The sequence below is a fragment of the Amblyomma mixtum genome, chromosome 10, assembly GCF_055824585.1.
Source record: "Amblyomma mixtum isolate Tamu chromosome 10, ASM5582458v1, whole genome shotgun sequence".
Taxonomy (NCBI): Eukaryota; Metazoa; Arthropoda; class Arachnida; order Ixodida; family Ixodidae; genus Amblyomma; species Amblyomma mixtum.
This window is the reverse complement of record NC_143021.1, coordinates 78,487,170-78,502,331: the sequence shown is the minus strand read 5'-3', so window position 1 is coordinate 78,502,331 and position 15,162 is coordinate 78,487,170. Positions and strand designations below refer to the sequence as shown.

The 15,162-nt window shown below is 47.1% G+C and overlaps 2 pseudogenes; one reads left to right on the top strand and one right to left on the bottom strand.

The window, feature by feature from the left end:
* The first annotated feature begins 9,072 nt into the window (after window positions 1-9,072).
* LOC149326229 (uncharacterized) lies at window positions 9,073-9,670 on the top strand (annotated as a pseudogene).
* A 1,426-nt stretch (window positions 9,671-11,096) lies between these two features.
* Window positions 11,097-14,442, bottom strand: LOC149326228 (uncharacterized; annotated as a pseudogene).
* Between the last annotated feature and the right edge of the window lie 720 nt (window positions 14,443-15,162).

Sequence of the window (15,162 nt, the reverse complement as noted above, 5' to 3'; positions counted from 1 at the left end):
AAGCGAGGTGAGCAAGTCTAGCATGTAATGTACAATTTACGCCAGCAACACCACAGAAGCAATGAGAAGCGAGAAGGAAGAAGAAAAATTTTTGAATGAAGGTATATGACAAACAGGACTAATAGTTCATGCGCGTTTCCTCGCCGACAACGCTGTAGAGGCGCTGCCTATTGCGGAAGCCACCGCGCTTTCTTTGTGACGTCATAGAAACTGCGCAGCCGTTTTCAGGCCACTTGCCGCTGCTATTCGAGCAGAAGAACGGCCTGTCACTAGCGCACAGCTCAGAAAGAACAGTGCGGAAAGTTCCCTCCACCATGCTAAGGAGAGAAATGGCGCCAAGTAAAAATTAAGGTGCAAGAAAAACGCAAGCGGCGCGTTCTTCCATAGGCAGTGAAAGGCGAGGACCAGTTTTCGTCCGGAAAAGCGGAGGACTAATTGGACCACGGAGAAGAGGCACGAAAGGGGGTAGAAGATCGCGTGTTGGCTTCACAGCAAAAACAGAGCGGTGTTACTGTCAAGTTATGAAAGGGCTTTGCTTCCTTCACCCCGACAGCTATATCGGTTCATTTCAGGAAGGACTGGAGTATAGTAGGATACAACTTATGAACGCAGCGGCTATTCCACGTCAAAATCCCCCTTCCAGATAATTGGAGTACCTTGGGCAATTCTCACGACCCTGATATGTGACAAAGCAGGGAGTGGAATGTAAAAGGGGATAATCTCTTAGCTCTCTGGTTGGGGATAGAGCCTTCTCTCCATTGTGGCGCCGGTCTCTACACTCTCACGGTAGCTGAGTGATGAGAATCGATCGATGCCATGGGCTGAAAAGGGCTGGAAGGGTGACCAGGAAAATATTCTCTGCGGTCTTGAGTTGTAGCCGAAAATAATACGTCTTTTTGACAGACAAAGCTGCCTCCGTTGACGAAGTGTTTAGGGAAACATCTGGGGCTGCAGGAAAAAGATAAATGGCAGATAAGTACTTGCAGCTCGGCTTTTGGTGCATATTCGTGAAAGAGATCAGAGAGCAAAATGGCAACATGGGCGAGTAAGGGAACAGGACGTTGTGTGCCAACTGCGATTAAGAGCATGGATAAGGGCAGAAGTTATATAATCGTTCTTCCTTGAATAAATCCTGTTGAAAGTGCAGCGCACGGCTTGTTCCCTTACTCGTCCGTGTTGCCATTTTGCGCTCTCATGTCTTTCATAAATGGAAGACACTGGCCACCGCTATCAAGTTCGTAAAGAACTTTGTCGCCACGATCTTGAAAGATCTTATCTCTATGCTTTGCTGTCTCTGGTGCACTGGTCCACTGATTCACGGCTTAATTTGTTCCGATAGAAGGCAGGATGCAAGCCATTTCCTTATCGGGATGCCTCTTGCTTCGACATGTGACTCCTAAGAAACACCTGGGCAGTCGTTCCACGTGGCCCCACAGATGAACGATCATAGTGGTACCAAGCACAGCGCACATACGGCGCCTATGTAGTTATTTTGAAAAATTAAGCTTGGAACAAGATGCAGACAAAAGCGGAACACACACATGAGTGCTGTCTCACAACTCGAATTCTATAAAGGGACTACAGCATATATAGGATGAAGGCCGGAAAACAAGAAACCAGGCCAAAAAGCCACTCTGAACCCATGCTTGCATGAATTATTCCTTCATGGCTGATTTAAGGTTAGCAATCTCCTTTTGTTTTTATTTGAACTGCAAGGGTCCGCAGGCAGCGTATGACATGAGGGGCGGGCGCATAAACGGCTGTTAACAATGACTGTTGCGTGGCAGTCATGAAGATGACATGGCTTCCTCGAGGGCTGTCTTGAAACGAGCAGGATTCATTTTAACCCCTTTAAGCCTGTTCCACATTCCAAAAAAGAACTCCGAAATATACTGCGCCAATAAAATGCCCAAATACAGTTTAGCAGCACATCTAAACTGCCTGCATTCAACAAATACATTCTAACAGTGGTGGGGGGTTGAAGTATGCGTGGTTTTAGGCGCTTGGGGAAACCAAGAACCACTCCCAGGAACACCAGCGTTCCGTTGAACTCAGACTTGCAACTCCTGTGGCATACCATTCTCTCAGGTTTCTTTTTTGTGGTTTCTGTACAATTACTATTTTGTGATGTCCCCACGGAAGATGCGGAGGGCGCTTGACAATGATCATTCCTATCAATCGATGTCATATTTCTGAAGCCGACTGGAAGGCTGTGGAACATTTGGTCTCTTTGGCACAATGCTAACCTTTCCTTCGAAATATACAACCACGTTAGGTCTCTAGTTGAACGGAATACCGAGCTATAGATGGTCGCCTGTAGTAGTCATTGCCGAGCCTTAAGAAAGGCGACCCCACTTTCAAAGATAAAACTCCTGTGTGCCTCTAGTAATCAGAATAATTTCATAACAGGCTTCTAGCATTCCTACCGATACGCGTAACACAAAGACTACAGGTGAGGAATGTGTCAATCCAAAAAATTGAGGCCGGAAACGTCGCTGTGTCGAAACAAATGCACATTTCCACACCATCTGACACTCCTTTCGACATTTAATTAAGAAAAATCAAGGGATTCATAGTTCATTTAAAGCGATAGGTCACCCTTCCAGCCTTTGATAAATGTTGTCCTACTATTCGTGGAAAGAAATGCTATTTATTAGTGCAAGGGGGATCCGGGTGGCCCACTTCTGCACAGAGTATTAATTTATCGTGTCAGTCTCCGCGCTGTTTTTACTAGCTCCCGTTTAATTGTTTTGGTGCCAGGTGCTAGAATGGTTGACGGCTCTCTAAGACTATCTCGGATATGCCACCAGCACATCTCTTATATCACTGCCCAAAGGGTGCAGCTGACCTTAGGGTGCATCGATGCCCGCGCTTACGCTGACTTGGCCCATCCAGGCACCCTATCTGCCCTCCATACTTTCTTCCCTGTCTTATCACCGGATCTCAGTGCATAGCCCGACGGGGAGTTAGGTAAGTGGCACGAACACGGAGCTCTGAATTAGCTATTGTAAAAGCAAAGCGAATGCAACGAATGAGCCATTCTTTAGTAAAGATCTGAACATGTGCTAGGCATGCCTGCCGAAAACAGCGGACGAGTCACGATACCTGCTGCGCTACAGAAGACGTTTAAGTTTCATTAGATAAACCCAAGGAATGCAGTGTATATCTCAAGCGAAAAGACCGGTACCAATTGAAGCAGCCCAACGGCACGAAGCCAAGATCAGACAAAAAGAGAAACAGAGCGCTGTGAGATCCGGCCTGCAACGCCTGCAGCCTTGAGTCGAGGAGTGAACGCAATAACGGCAGCGCTGACAACCTACAGCACTGCTTTGTACACAGATGACTCGCCCACGTGGTCTAACTACACAGCACGGCTGTTAACTATTTGCCCAAAGTGAGGCCACTGCCCCTTTGTAAAGAACTTTTCTCAGAAAAAATGCGATAGAGGTAGCCTGCTTGTCCAGCAGACCTGAAAATTGAGCAGGTGTTGTTAAGGAGATTAGTCATTGGTGTGGTATTTCGCTGTAAACTGGCCCCATTGTAAAGGACTTCTCAGAAAAGTGCCAGCAAGCAAGTCAACTTGTCCAGCCCGAGGGAGAATGGAAGGGATCTTGATAAGGGGATTAGTCATTTCAGTAGTAGTGGTATTTTGGCGTGTTGGTTCATAACTTTTCAGGAGGACACAGGAAATTAACTGTAGCAAAGCAGACATTTGTGCTAATTGGTGTGAATTCACACAGGACACAGGAGCGCAATAAAAGACACGGTAGCGCTCGTCCCTCTCTACTTCTATGTCCATGTCTTTTATTGCGCTCCTGTGTCCTCCTGAAAAGATTAGTCATTTGTAGGCTACTTCTCTGTGTTCCGGTGTTCCGGCCTCATTGTAAAGAAGTTCTCTCAGAAAAAAAAAAATGCGAGAGGAAGCCATCTTCTCCAGCAGGACCAAGGATGGGCGACGTGTTGATAAGGGGATTAGTCATTTGTGGGGTATTTCGCTTGCTACTGGCTGCCATTGTGCTAAATTCAGCAGCATAATAGCGGGGCCAGACAGGGACCGGAAGTGCGACATCACGTGACGACAATTTAAGGGGTGAAGTCCAGTCCAAGGTGCGACGTCTTTGCCGTGCGTTGGAGTCCGCAGTTTTCAAGCAACGCTGCTGGCTTCAAGTCTTTCGTAACAGACGGTTCGCGACGGCTGCGCAGTCGGCGTGGAAGAACGGCGGATCGTGGCTGAACCTGCAACACGGAGACCTTCTTTCTACCGGTGATTTGGGTGATTTGATTTTGCAGCTTTGATTTGTTGGCCGAGAATATATCGTTCATTTCTAAAAGCTGGTCGAAGCCCTGCGGCGATTTTGTTTTTGAAGCATTCACATACTTGTTGATTATCGTTGGCATTGGAGGTGTTTCAGCTCATAAAGCCCACGGAAAAAAGCATGAGCTATTTAATTACAAGTGAGCACCTTGGTATCATTGTTCGTCATACTCTAACCCCCAAAAGACGTAGTAGCGGAGTCCACCGGCCCACCAGTGAGAGATATTACTAGGCTACAGAAATATGTGCATGTCTTCCTCTCGACGTTTAATGTCGCATACTGGATTAATAATTACTGCGTCATTGAAACTTGACATTACCTTAGGAGGTGTCAGCATTCCAACTTTAGTCGCCACGCGACCTCGTGGGCCGCATATTCTTGGACACCGCATTGCTTCAGCGGCACTGGCTGGAGCACGTGCACTACCTTTCCGACAACGTGATGGCAGCTGCACGCAGGGTTGAAGTGCCGTGCCAATTTGTTCTCCTGCGCCTAGACGGCAATTTACGCCATTTGCAAGTATACAGAGCCAAATTTAGCATTGTCATTTGGGCAACACCGGGTGCTCGCTACGAAACGGACGCAACCGCGTTCGCATCGACACTTGGGTTCGCTCGTGGTGGTCGGCGCGGCTGTCATGGAATGCTTGTACAAGCATGAGTAAAAGTAAGTACTTTCAGCTATTATCTGGTAATATAACTTGAGCGCGGCCGGCACTGTGAACTCACCTCAGATAGCAAGCTTTAGGGTTGGTAATTTAGGGTTCCAAAACGAGAGGCGGTGATTTCGCGAACCCGTGTTAAAAAAACTCATTAAAGGTCATAACTAGCGTATGTGCGCTACATTGTCGCACATACGTCCACCCCCCCACTCGTAGCCCCCGTCCCCGCGGGATGGCATGCGCCGCACTAAGTAATAATCGCGCAAAGATACAATCGCAGTGCCAGCAGTCAGGAGCCAGTGGAGATAATACGGCGCTAAAACTGCGTCCTTGCGAAAGGCCCGGCTGACTAGCGGCAAACCGAACCACCAGCGGTTCGCTTTTTTAGGATTCCGAACACCTTGTATTGGAAAGCAACCACCAGCGCGAGTGGGCCGGGTAAATAGCGCGTGAATATAATTTTCTTTGCCGGAGCTAATTTAACAATTGAATTACAAACTTCTGGCGGGCATTGATTATTTTTTTTTGGTGCTGACATCGCATATTCAACATTCTGCTTCACTCTTCTGACGGCTTGGTTGTGGCTATTAAAAAGCTATGCAGAACTGAAAGGCTTTAAAGTTTACTAAGCGAGTACTGTCGCTCCAATTATCTGCGCAGTGTTGAGTGGCAGAATCGGGCGAACAGTGCAGGACATTTTTCTTTATATTTCTCACTGGAATGACGCAATTAATTGAATTCAGTGGGACAAATTTCGGTATCAGACCGATTTATGTGGTGAGCGAGAAGATACTTGTTGCTGCTTTTGCTTTTAATGTTTAACTGCAAGGTCTTTGTATTTTATTTATATGGCAGTAGCCAGTTCTAGTCCACTTTGTGTCCAGTCATTATATTTACTGCATGCCGATTACCACCTCTGATCGATTGCTCCCTTTTCTCTTACACATCCAGGAGTAAACCAGTCTGAAACAGTTTACGTTAATCGTCTCGGCTAATGCTTTACCACTTGTGTCATATTCATGTATGGTGTGTTTTCAGTGAAATGCTCTGGGTTTAATACAATTAAAACTGTCCCCGCTATGTTGTTGTTTTATTTTTTTCTGAACTGAAATTAATAACAGCTTATGTACTGCAACTACTGTTTGTAGTAGCTTTCACATGTCTTTTTTTTTCATGAACCCTAGCAAATGTCTTCAGAACAATAGACCATACGCGAAATGCGCAGCGCCATCTCGTTTACAAGCTGAGAGTTAGGTCTGCCATCTTGGTTGAGGCGAGGAAGTGGCATAACTGGCATTACTCTATGGTAAGCGGAGACTGCGCAAGGCCCGCGCGGATTCACAAACCGCTGGTCATCCGCTGATCGACCCACATCATATAGCGAAAATGCCGACGCACTGCTGTGTCCCCTGGTGTAAACAGCGAGGACCCAAGGATCCAGGCGGTAATTAACAAGGTGCGTGGTATTTGCTTTCACACACGCGTAATCCGTGCGCGACAGGTAGGGAAATATCGGACGTACCCTTATTGATAGTCGTCTCATTGAAAAAAGATGACCTCGAGTTAAATACAAATGACTTCACCTGTTAGAGAAGTAACGTGTTGTACCTTAACTGATGTTAGTGAAAGTTTTGAAAGGCTTCCTTTCTTTCTCACGTCAACCCTGCGGTGTTTGTCTGCGGACCTTCTTTGTTTACCCTCGGCCGTGGCAGCAGCCTTGTCGTTGGAGCAAATTCAGATGCTGTGAATATTAGTGACATGGCGCTCGCTCTTGTAAGCCCGTGGTTACAAGGACTGCATTAATGCTTCGCTCGGCATTAATCGCGCCGCGGTAGAGATGCCGGATAGTGCGGATAAAGCGATGGGCGCACATTATCGCGCCGGTGGCACACGGGGACTTCCGATCGTGATCGCTGTGGTCCAACTAACCGAACCGCACTGAGTTTGCCGATCTCTAGCGCACAACACGATCGCCTACGATTGCGGCCGATCGCAATATCCGTATCGCGAAAAATCGCGATCGAAGGTGCCCGCTTGACGGATATGCAGCCTGGTAACAAACACTTGCACCATTGCAGTAAAACTGTTTGTTGTCCGAAGTATTTTTAAATGTCGCGCGCAGGTCACAGTAGTCATGTATTGGGTTACATATGGGTTACTGATGAATTATTTGTTGATGTAGGTTTTACTTACATGTAAATCTTTTGAAACTTGGTTTCATATCATCGCTTCCCAAGGGATGCCACATTATACAAAAAGTGGATCATCGCCATCAAGCGTGACGAAGGGAAACACTTCAAGTTACAAAATGCACAAGAGTGTGTTCAAGGCATTTCCTGCCATCAGATTTTATTCCCGGTGTATTCAGCGGCAACAACTTACTGCGAGATACAGCCTGCCCCAGTGTGTTCAGCTTTGGCGACAAGCAACAGCTTCGCAAGTCACCCAAGAAGCGGACACTAAGTGCCTCTCCACAGGCACGTGAGATTTCAGATCCATCTGTTGCTCAAGCACCGGCTGTAGAAGACAGTGAAGCAGGATTTTTTGGTGACCAGTCTACTGATCGATCATCTGCAGCAGCTTTAGAGTTTGAAGCGCATGAAAAAGAGGGAGGCACTGAAAGCTGTCCACCTGCTTCTGGTACAACCTGTTTATTAAGTAGTGGTGAGCCTGTCAATGAAGTGGAACGTCTCAAAGGTGTGGTTGCCACACAGGGCAATGAAATAGACATTTGTTAGGTTGGGGCAACCAAAAGGAAATAAAAATAATACGCCCCTGCCTGCACCGCGTACGCACAACAGGCTTAACCCAATTGGAAAATAAAAGAATAGGCCCGTAGACAAATTGTAATTTCGCCACCCCTGGGTGAAAAAATAAAGTAAAAGGGAATAAGCTACTGTAGCGACCCACAGCGGAGAGAGCGGGCCCGGGGAGGCTCCCCTGACCTCCCCTGGGAAGTAGCGGAAAGGGAAAAGGGACATGGGAGGGGAATGGGGACAGAGAGTTTTTTGCTCTGATCCTTCGATTGTCTCGACTCCATTGCTGGCCTGCCTGGCCAGGGCAGGGAGAGCATCGAGATTGCCCAATGGTGCGGCCCCACTCACGGGATGCCCGACCACCCACCATGCGCAACGGCCTCCGACTGTCGGAGACAAGAAAACCTAACACGGGGTCAGTAGCTATCTGGGGCTCGTCCACGACACTAGGAGGATTTTCCAACCTGCCGGCTACTCGCCATCGAGTGCTTTTCGCGGTTTTTCAGACACCGGAAGTATGTGTGATAGTCCCTGCCAGTAGAGGCTCAGATCGTCAGCGGCCTCGGAACTGACACCTCCGTGGGGACCCATCTGTGCTTCCCACCATCCATCCATGCACTTATTTCCTCCCCTACCTTGCTCTTCTCCTATTGAGGAGAGAGTGTTCAAGGCCGGGCGACCGGGCCACTAACCGAGAACATGGCTTAGGGTGAGATGAACCGGGCCTACTCCACCGGTACTCCTCAACATCGACGGTTTTTGCCAGACTCTTCCGAGGTCGTGCTAGGCCCCCATCCCCCGGCGTCCCGCAAGGCGGTTAAGCCTGCGGCCGGCCGTGAGGCCGCTTCCCCGAGGCAGACAGATATTAGTTTGGGCTTAAAAAAAAGAAATAAGAAAAAAGTGCCCTGCTCGCAGTCTGTAGTAAAAATGTGAAGTCCTTCAGGAGCAGCTGCCCCAGACGAAGACGGATATGCACCTATGTCTGCAAGAAAATCGCCGCCTCGCTGCACGTCTTGAAGAAAAAGAAATTAGAACAAGCTTTTGCATTGACTGTTTTAAACACTCAAATGAGGACTTTCTTGCTTACACAGGAATACCGTCATACCAGCACTTCCTGGCATTGATGACTTACATCAACCCCGGAAAGAATGAGAGTAATGTTTTCAGAAATGCTGGCATCAAAGCCAGCGGAGGCCGACCGCGGAAGCTGACAGCAGAGAATGAGCCTTTCCTCGTACTTGTAAGGCTTCGTCTCGGCCTCTTCGAGCATGACCTGGCACACAGATTTGGGATCACTCAGTCAACAGTGTCACGCATATGTGTGTCATGGATTAACTTCATGTACATAAGACTCTGCAAACTACCACTCTGGGTGTCAAGAGCTGTTATAGATGCAACAATGCCTACAGCATTCAGGACGTATCCAACAACAAGGGTTATTTTGGATCCAACAGAGATAAAGTGTGAGGTGCCCTCCTCACTTTCTTTCCAATCAAGCTCTTACTCTACTTACAAGTCTTCAAATACTTTTAAAGGCCTCGTTGGTGTTTCACCAAACGGCTTAGTGAGCTTTGTGTCAGAGCTCTACACAGGTTCTATCTCAGACAGGGAGGCCGTACTGAAAAGTGGATTTCTGAACGTCAAGTTAGACAGAAATGATTCCATCATGGCAGACAAGGGATTCTTGATTGAGGACCTTTTGGCAAGCAAAAATGTGAAGCTGAACATTCCACCATTTCTGCACAGGAATGCCCTGTCTGAACAACAAGTCAGGGAAACTAAGGAGATTGCTTCATTGAGGATCCGTGTAGAAAGGAGAATAAGAAGGGTCAAATCATTCCATATATTTTACCGGCCGATCCCACTCACACTGGCTCCCATAATCAATCAAATCTGGACTGTGGCTGCTATTCTCACAAACTTTCAAAGCCCTTTGAGCAAACCTTCACAACCAAGCACGCAACAGCTGGCACTTCCACCATAACTAATGTGTGAATAACTTAGAGGATGACCTCTATAAATGCTGCCTCAAACCATGCAGCAAGATAGCACAGGTGCAGAAACTTCCCTCACCCCAGCAATCAGGAGAGGGCACAAGGACTAGAGTAATTTGACAACAGATTCTGTGCAATCCTGTACAAAAAACAAGTGTAATAAAGAGAAACTACAGTGATGCACTAAATTTACCGTTCTTTACTGATGGGTCACACTCATGAAAGCGATCACTTAGCACCGAGATGAATGATAAAAATTTTGATTCTTAAAAAGGGCTGGTGCCATCATGGTGTTAGGAATTTCGGCTTGTTTTGTTTGGGAAGTGGCCACAAAATGTAGGCTTGCAGACTATGCAGGCATGCCTCTGTTAGTCTGATGAAATTTCAAGAAATCAATAAGTGAGCATCTTTCCAATTTTTTTCTTGCCCCTATTCAGCACTACAATATGTTTCACCAACTAGGCCAAAAACCAACCGTTTCATTCTATACCACAAAACCTGCTTTCAACAAGAGTTACTTCTTAAAATTAGCTTTCGTGTGACTTTCTTTTATTTATTCAGGAAATGCAAAAATATACAATGGGTGATCAAAAGACAAGATAAGGAATGGACAGTTATACAAAGGAAGCCATACATACAAAAAATCACTAGGTGCAAGATGTGTACATCACTACAATTTAGAAAAACGAATCGTCAAACCATAGATGAATGCAATTTCAGTACAACACATTCTCAGAATTCTCACACGACAGCAGCGTCGCGAGCAGCGAAGTAACGCAGAGCAGTACTGAAAAAGAACTCATCCAACTGTGACTTAACATTGTCCTACTTCCCTTGTTCGAAGTAAATGCGCTCCACAGCCATCCACTTTTCTGAGAACACAACAAAGTATGCCCATTTGCATTCTGTGACAGCCATCTGTCCTAAAACTTGATAAAAATATTCATCATCTCTCTTGAGCTGAGGTGCACCATTAACAAATTCAAGACAAACGTTTTTTGTAGGTACAGTGTCAGCTTCACTGTCTTTCAAAGAGTAAGGGCATTTAATCTCTATGACACCATAGGTGCCTTCTTCGGGGTCAAAGGCCAACCTATCCGGGCTTGCACCCAGCCATGGAGAGCCAGGGTGCACAGCAAGGCCACAATATTGCAGGGTCACATTGTGTCCTGCAGCTCTCATTGTAGTGGCATACCGCTCCGCTGCAGCAGACTCGTTTATTTTCCATACTGTATAGCCCGTACCCGGGACAGATCTTTTGGGTCCAAGAGATTCCTTAAACCTTTCTCTGTCCATTCTTTTCGCCTCATGACCTTGCCAAAGGTAGATTCTGTGAGGCGGTGTCGTCGTGCTGAGTGCCACTTGTCGCTCAGGGCCTGCTCCTGGTATTTGCTTCTAGGTCCTGGGCTTCCTCAGGAGCAAGCTGAAGGTGCTAGGAAAGAAAAACAGTATTATGTATTTCACGCAAGTCTGCACGTTATTGATTTTCAGCAGTTCTCAATAATCCTGCTTGGTGCACATCCAGCCTATTTCGACTTTTACTCGTAAAAGTGCATCAGATGACGCTAATGTCAGCATGCAAAATGTTGATCGATTCAATGGCCAAACTGAAATTTTCACAGTTCGCTGCAAGCCAGACATCTTTCATGCCTTGTGTGAGCCGCCGCACAACTGTTTGTGTTGTTATATCATGCTGCAGAGTTATTTTAATTTTTGGCCTATTCTATGAAGTGTTAACAAGACACCACCTTACACTAGACCATCTACAAGGGATGGGGCAGGAGAAATAAAACATCCTGTGTCTCAGGCACCGTAATTATCACTGTACAGTATTTGGCCACGACCATGGCAACAGAAAGTTCGAACTGTTGGCTGTGCAAACATGCGGCATGCTTCACGGCTTAGTATTCTCAAGCACTTCATTCTGAGAGAAAACACGAGCTATGAACTGATGGTCAATCTTGGCTGTAAAGGGAAAGTACACACCCACAACTAGTCAAAGAGAAGTGCTGCTTCATTACGAAATGTAGGTTCACTTTAACCACCAACTGGTATTTTTGGTGAATTATGAAGCTACAGTGCATTTAGCAAAGGGCTGATTGCATGGCTTAGCATGGCTACTACTATGGTTGGTAAATAAGCATATTAAAATTCCGGTCCCCATGCTGGTTCTTTACCCTGTATGACTGCCCCTGGCACTCGTCGAAAGTAATATGGCAGCTAGGTGAGCTCTGATCGATGTTCATTACTTTCAATGCACATTATGTGAATGACAAATTGCACCAATAAAAAACCGGAAACTACAACAAAAAAAAAGAGCAAGAACATGCAGCTGGCTGTGAATCAGTCAATAAAGTGAGCAGTTTTAGCTGTCCACATAGGAGACAAGAATATTTTAAACAGTAATCGTTCCCGTGAGCCAGTTCATGAGATAAAGAGCACTTTATGCCCAGCGATTAAGAGCAGCAGGTCTGAATGTATAGTATAGTCAGACATGCATGCTTTGAACACTATCACAGCAGATGCCCATCGCCAGACTAAATGGCCTTGCAGCCTGGATGGTGCTATCACAGCCAGTGAACTTTTGCAGGTTACATTTTAAACCTTTTGACAAGATCAATAGCAACACTTTCCATGACCTGGCATGTAGATGGTGTGCAAGTGCCAGCAAGGACTCGTCAACGAATGTTAAATATTTACCAGACATGGTGCTCAATATGTGCTTTTAATCACTCAGACCTGGATGTAAATAGACAGTAAGCACTAATGCACAGTTAGGACAGCAGAAGCATTTCAACAAGCATGCTTACTGTCATATGTAAAAAGCACTCGCTATATGCTGGACAAACAAATAACACTTTTGCTACCATAAACACATGGCGAACCTGCAAAAGCAGCCTGTAAATGCAGTGAACGAAAGCAACAACTAATGTGCTAACCATCAGGATTTGTTGTTCGTCAGCTGTGAAAACAGCAGGAAATGTGTGCGGCACTGCACCAGAGAAAAGCTGCAGTCGTGGGACAGCACAACTGGTGCCTGCACCAGGGGCTATGGTTGATGACAACAGAGTCTTGAAATCATGCGGACTGTCCGACTGCTGGTAGGTCAATGGCGAGTCTACTGGAGCAAGACCTGCCTTTGTCTTCACCAGTGGAACCTGCACGTCCCGCAAGACAGCGGCAAAAGGAAGGTCGCCCAGTGCCTCCAGCTCTGTACCAAGTGACTGGATTGCGGCTACTTGGCTAGCTTCGTCTTGGTAGTCCAAGCTTGCATCCAAAAGGCGAGCAGTCACTGGCAACTGCGCACCGCCTTCCCGTGGGGCTCGCCAGTCTACGTCAAGGACACTGGCAGGCTTGATGCCTTTCTGTCTTGGGCGTCTCCACTGCTGAGGCAGCTCTGTGCAGGCAAGCTCTGGTGGTGGCTCTGCAAATCCCTTCTGCTTCAACAGGGCTAGCAGGCGTACTGCTGCAAGGACATGGCTGCAGGCTCCACTCTTTCCTGCTGGGCACTCGCAGGTAGTGGTACGAGGCACGCCAGCGGCAATGTGAAAAGACAGCTGCTCATTGTAGGGACGGCCACTTTTCTTTTGACTTCGGAAACATGTGCAATCCACGTGGACGATACTAAGTCTGAAAAGAAAATCCAGAGTAGTGCTGTGGTACTCATGAAGTTCAAAGCTTATCCTATAACACTGGTATGTGCACTGATGGGAGAGTGCCCAAGAACAAAGACATCTCAATGCATGTAAGATACAACTCTTGCATAAAGACCTTACGGCCACTGTTTGTTTCATGATTAAAGCGGCAATTAAAACTGGTTCTAGCAATCAAACGCTTTTCTGGGTGTTTCTGTATAGGTAACGTAACCGCACCAAAAATCACGAGATGAAACTAAAAAAAAAAAACAAATCCTGGGGCTTTGGGTGTCGCAACCACCAAGGCACGCCGCAGTGGAGTGCTCCGGATTAATTTAGACTACCTGGGGTTGTTTAACGTGCCCTAGAACGCAAGTAAATGTACAAGGGCGCTTTTGCATTTCGCCTCTATCGAAACGAAGCCGCCGCGAGCGAGACTCGATCCCTCAATCTCGCACATAGCCACAGAGAGCCTTAGCTGACTAACCCGCCGCGACGGGTGAGAGAAAGCTGCGAGAACCGATTTGCAAGGCAATATGCACCGCTCTGGGCACGCGGCCGTTCGATCGAGTATCGGTGCGTCTGTTTCGCAAAATGTTTCTGCGGCGATTCGGCGTCCGCCCCTTCAACATATAGAAACCGGCCTCATCTTATCAACATAACGTTACTCGAGCTTGTTGCTTCCGCCCACAAACGCTCCTTGAAACGAAGAAAGAGAAGCCCCCACTATTCGGTTGCGACGGAACTTCCATATCAAATGAGCGAGGTACGAATGTGCGTGCGCGTGTAATGGAAGAGTACAGAGCGCCGGGGCAAGGCTGCCGTCAGACGCCGTTCGCAGAGTACGCCTAGAGCGCTATAGCAACACTACAGCAAAAAGTTGCTTACCCCAAGTCACAAGCCTTCATGCGAAGCGATGACGGCGAACAGTAGGCCTCGATGGCAAAGCTGTACGCTTTCTTGCGTTGTCGAGCAGAGGGGACTTTCTGGTCGCACAGCCATCCTAATGTGCGCTCCGAAATATGCGGAACGACGGCCAAATCCGTCGTCCAACCTGAGCTGCTCCGACTCGGAATGCATAGCGGCTGGTATGTGACGAGAGGACTTGCCATCGTAAAAACTTTCGCTCAAATGCAAACAACTCTCAATACGGCGTACAGGCTGCGAGCTCAACTCTCGCCGCAACCAAGATGGAGACCGGACTTCCGGTGCCCAATGTTGGCAGATGATCAAGCAGTTTTTCATATGGACTATTGCAGTTCTTTTAATTAATTCTGGCCTGTGGGATCCGTTGCAAACAAAACTGCTCTCAGTCGCATTTAAATGTCGCCAGTTTGCTCCAAAAGTGCACCGAAATAGCTTACCAATTGCTCCAAACCGGTTCCAAAATTGAACTTTTGCTGCTCCCGTGCCTCCTCTAAAAAGCTGGAGCCTGCTTCCACCCGCGCTACGTGTTTCGCCAAACATGGCGTGCAGTATTGCTCGAGTGAATATTCAACAAAATTGGCTGCTAGCCTTGTTTTCTCGCATTTTTTTTCAAACGAACTATGGCAGCTGCCTCATTGCAAAAACGCAGTGAGGCTGACATCCGTCGTTTGCAGAACGCTGGTCGAAAGAACGAGAGGCCGTTGTCACATGTGAGGACGTAAAGCGAAATTACGTTCAAAAGAATATTTGAATACTTTTTCGGGAATCGATCCCCTGACCTCTGGGTTGCTGGTCAGACTTGCTACCACTGAGGCACGTTTGCACGACTTAGTTAAAGGAGACATTGTGTGTCTTGTGGCACAGTGTGCGTAC